Genomic DNA, 4853 nt, shown 5'->3' with positions numbered 1-4853 from the left:
CTACTCGGAAGACTGAGGCGGAAGGATCGCCGGAGCCCAGCAGGTCGAGGCTGCGGTGGCCGGGAGCGGCCACTGCACTCCAGTCTGGGCGACAGAGTGAGACTCCAACTCAAAAAAAACCCAAAAAAACCAAGCATTATCTGGCTCTAAAGTTCATTCCCCTTACATTCTGCCAGTCACTCTGTCACCTCCCAAAGCTGTTGTGAGCAACAGGCCTCCTAAATTATGGAAGTGCTTAGTGACCCAGGAAGTGCTGTGAATATCTGTGGGGGAGGCTGTGGTCATCAAGATAATCCCTGCCTTTCAGGTAAGTAGGGTGCCCTTAATCCATAACTCTAAAGCCCCTGGTGGGTCCCCCTCCTCTCTGGTAAAGCACAGCTGTCATCTAAGCACCTAGTCCCCTTGAAATAGAGTGGCCCTCCGGTTGGCTCCGGGCAGGTGGCATTGAACAGGAGGCATGCCTTACAGCTCAGGTGCTTAGGGCTGGAATACTCCCAGAGAGCTTTGAGAGGCTGATGTTCTGAGGTTCCCTTGGGGTCTGCAGTGTTTGGGGAGACAGTGAGAAGTAGGCCACTGGAGACCCTGGGGACAATTTTTGTGTTTCACTTTGTGGCTTCAGTCCAGGGAACAAGGCAGACTGAAAAAGGAAAAACAATAAGGCCTTCCAGGAAAATATGCAGCAAAGACCTAATTCCCTTTAGACTCTGAGCCATGCCCCTAAGGGGGTCCCTGGAAACTGCCAGAGGCTGCCCTTCCTTCCTCCCTCCCTTCCCTGGTTTCCTAGATTGACAAAGTAGACCTTTGTTTCTGGCCTTGAGGCCTTAGTGGAGGACAGGAGGCCTGTCTTAGGCGCTCCAGCAGCGACTTTAAACAGTCAGGAGAAGACCGGGTGCGGTGGCTCAAGCCTATAATTCCAGCACTTTGGGAGGCCGAGGCAAGAGGACTGCCTGAGCCCAGGGGTTCAAGACCAGCCTGGGCAACTTGATGAGACCTTGTCTCTATAATAAATAAAAAAAGTTAGCTGGGCGGATGGCATGTGCCTCCCAGTAGTTGTTCCAGCTACTTGGAAGGCTGAGGCAGAAGGATCACCTGAGTCCAGCAGGTCAAGGCTGCAGTGGCCCTGAGTATGCCACTGCACTCCAGCCTGGCAACAGTGAGATTCTGAATCAAAAACAAAAACAAAAACAAAAACAGGAGAGCTGGAGGAATAAAAGTCAAAGACACTCTGAAGAGTTTTCTTAAAACAACAAAACGGCAGCTGTGAAGGTCCCTCACAGCATCCCCACCCAGTTTCTTTTTGGGGACCAGAAAAGGATCTGGTTTTGGTCATATAGGTGTCAACTCTGGTCTCCCAGTCCAGGGCCTCCTCAACTCCCTCTACTACCTGCAGTCCCCAGTAGTGAGCCCCCTACTCCAGCAGTGTGCTAGGATGTTTTCTCCTCTCAGGGTTGGAGAGGAGCCAGGAAAGGGCCTGACAGATATTGTGACCCATGAAGAAGAGCCCTGGGAGTGTCTCTGGAGGTTGGAAACAGTGAATCTGCAAGACGGGGTAGGCCTAAGACAGGAATAATGTCCACAGATCCTGGGAGGCAGCAGGGCCAAGCTCTGTCATCCAAACTCACAGTGGCCACCAAGCCCAGGGCCCATCTGAGTCAGATGAAGAGCTTTCAGAGATGGTAGGAATGGCCCAGGCTGGCCTCTGAGATGTCTTACTCAACAGAAAAATTGGTCACAGGGCAGATATCTCCCGTTCTCAGTATGCAATTCTTTTCCCCATTCCATGGTCTCACTGTGGCTAGGTTGGTGTCTAACTAGAGTAAGCCACATGAAACACAAAACACTGAGGTCTGGAGTTAATAAAGTTAAACCTCATAGCCTGTTTGAGCTTGGTCTGGCCTGTCTAAAAATCATGAGTCATCAAAACAAACCACAGTCCTGGTTTCACTTAGGAGCATGCCTTTGGCAGAGAACTTGCAGGAGATTTGAGAATAGTGTGGCAATTGCCCTCCTTTGGGAAGAGGGTGTACAGTGAGGGAGGAGAGGTGCCAGAAGGAAAGAGAGAACTGAGCAGGGATCCATGCCTTGTCAAAAAACAGCCATTTCTTCAGGTCCACATGAGTCCTCAGCCCCCAGGGGACTTCCCATTCCCCCTCTTCCCCATGTCTCAGGCCTCCTTGCATCCTTGTGGATAATTTCAGCATTAATCATTCCTGTATGTCTCCTAGATGGAGTCAACACCGATGCCCCTGGTATATGGAGCCACTGTTGCCAAGTTTACCGGTTTCCCAGGTTCTCTAAAATTATAGAGGGAAAACAAATCACACACAGTCTCACCCAAGAGATGCTCTTGGGTCCAGCCCCGGATCTAGGCTGCACTTCTCTCAGCATTCCTGCTGAGGCCCAGCTCTGCGTGAGGGCCACGACTTCCCTGGCTGGGTAAGGCGCCTTGCGGCCTCCAGCTTCCTGCTCCTACACTGTGTTGTGGAGGGAGGGCTAGTGAGGCTGGATAAGGGTCTAAATCATGGCTCAGTGGCCAGGGCCCTGGCCTGGGACTCAGGAGGTCTGGGGCAGACACAAACTCTGTGTGACCTTGCGTAAGATGTGTGACCTTCCTGAGTTTAAGTTTCTCATGTTGGGGATTACTGTAATGAACAACACAGAGAAGGCGGGAAAGTGCTGAGTGTGCGTATCAGGGCTGAACACAGGTGAGGGATTACAAGTGGGTCCCCTGAGGGGTGAAGCTGGGATCTAGAGAGCTAGGGCCTTGGAGCTGGCCTGTCTCCTGTGTCACTGGGGGAGACCGAAGTCACTGTGACCACTGCATCAGGACATCCTTACAGGCAGAGAATACTCTGAAGGCCCCAGCAACGCTCTATTGTCCGGCATTCCACATCTGGCCCGGAAATGAGTGTCCCACAGCTCCAGGCTCAAGTCTGTGTCAAAATCCAGATGTCAGGGCCTCTCTCTGCCACACAGATCCTGGATTCTGGGGCCAAAGATCCACCAGCAATGGAGTTCCTCTCACATCCTCCCGGACACCCACTTCTCACAGGACCTTGATTAGATACCTCGGGGCAGTCTCAGCCCTCCAGAACTAGGGCACCCTCCCCCCCCATTCCTCTCCATTCTTTCTGTTCTTTGGTGTTTTGATTATACAAGCGTAACAGGCAATCACACCCACAAAAAGAGTGGCAAGAAATGTCATAACTATTTTTCTAAACTTGAGAGAATTGCAAGAAATCCCCCAGCCTGCGTCAAGCTCCTATTCAGCCTCCTTGGGGCTTCCCACAACCCACATGATGTCTTACCACGTATGAACAGGGTTCAGCCCTCCACCGTTCCCCTTTGGAAGGAAGCCCTTGTCTCCCCTCCAAGGCTGGGAGCCTTGTGGGGAATGAAACTCCCCCCAGAGGACAATCCAGTTTGCTCTCTCAACAGGGCCTCTTTTTAAAAAATTTTAGAGTAAGAGTGTCTCTCTGTTGCCCAGGCTGGACTGCAGTGGCACGCTCACGGTCACCGCAGCCTCAAACTGTAGACTCAGGCAATCCTTCCACCTCAGCCTTCCAAATAGCTGGAACTACTGATGTGTGCCGCCACACCCAGCTAATTTTTTCTTGATTTATTGTAGAGACGAGGTCTCACCAAGTTGCCCAGGCTGGTCTCAAACCCCTGGCTCAGGCAATTCTCTTGCCTCCACCTACCAACGTGCTGGAATTACAGGGGTGAGCCACCGTGCCCAGCTAGGATGGAACTCTTACAAAGGCCTCAACCCGCAGGGCACTCAGTACAGGGGGACTGGCCCCAGTCTGGGCAGAGAAGAGAAAATCATCTCTAATTTTTTGCTCATGCCTCTGCTCTCATAATTACAGAGTAATTTCTGCACTAAATTATTCATACATTTCCCTGCCACATATGGAAAGACCATCCTGTAGTTTCCTTTTTTTCCCTTAGACCTCTTTCCAATCGATAAATATAGATCCACTCCATCGTTCTCAATGGTTGTGTTGTGTTTAATTGTTTGGATGGATCTCATTTTGCTTAGCAGTCTCCTGTTGATGGTTGCTTCTCATTTTCCAGGGTTACAAGCGCTCTAGGACAAACATTGCTGCACCTACATCTTGGTGTGTGCATTTGGTGGTTTTCTTAGGATAAAGCCAAATTGTAAGGTCAAAAGATAGGTCTACTTTTAAGATTTCTCTATAGTCCACTCTCAGAAAGGTTGTAGTAATATGACAGCTCCCTCACCAGCACCAAGTCCCATCTCTCCAGAGTGTCCTGCCAACCCTCCAACTTCCAGGGCCGAACGCCAAACTCTCCTTCCTGACACCAAGGGACCTTCCTCTCCATCTAGACAGAGCTTGTCAAGGTGACTCTCCCTGTTTTCAACCAGGGATAATCTAGCCCCAGCTTGTAATTTCTTCCTTTACGTACTTATTAGAGACAGGGTCATACTCTGTCATCCAGGCTAGGGTGCAGTGGCACAATCATAGCTCACTGCAATCTCCGACTCCTGGGTTCAAGTGATCTTCCCACCCCAGCCTCCTGAGTAGCTGGGACTACAAGCACAAACACCACACTTGGCTAATTTTTTTCACTTTTGGTAAAGTTTCGCTATGTTGCCCAGGCTGGTCTTGAACTCCTGGGCTTGAGCAGTCCTCCTGTCTTGACCTCGCAAAGTGCTGTGACTACAGGCATGAGCCACTGTGTCCAGCCCCATATCTTCCTTGAAAAAATCTCCAGCTCAATCTCCAGTTTATTTTTTCCCCCTTGATATTCCCAAACACAAACCCCCCAGTTTCTTTTTTTTTTTTGAGTTGGAGTCTCACTCTGTCGCCCAGACTGGAGTACAGTGG

This window comes from Carlito syrichta, unplaced genomic scaffold (genome assembly GCF_000164805.1).
Source record: "Carlito syrichta isolate Samal-C Ts95f unplaced genomic scaffold, Tarsius_syrichta-2.0.1 Scaffold316469, whole genome shotgun sequence".
NCBI lineage: Eukaryota > Metazoa > Chordata > Mammalia > Primates > Tarsiidae > Carlito > Carlito syrichta.
This window is presented reverse-complemented; position numbering follows the sequence as displayed.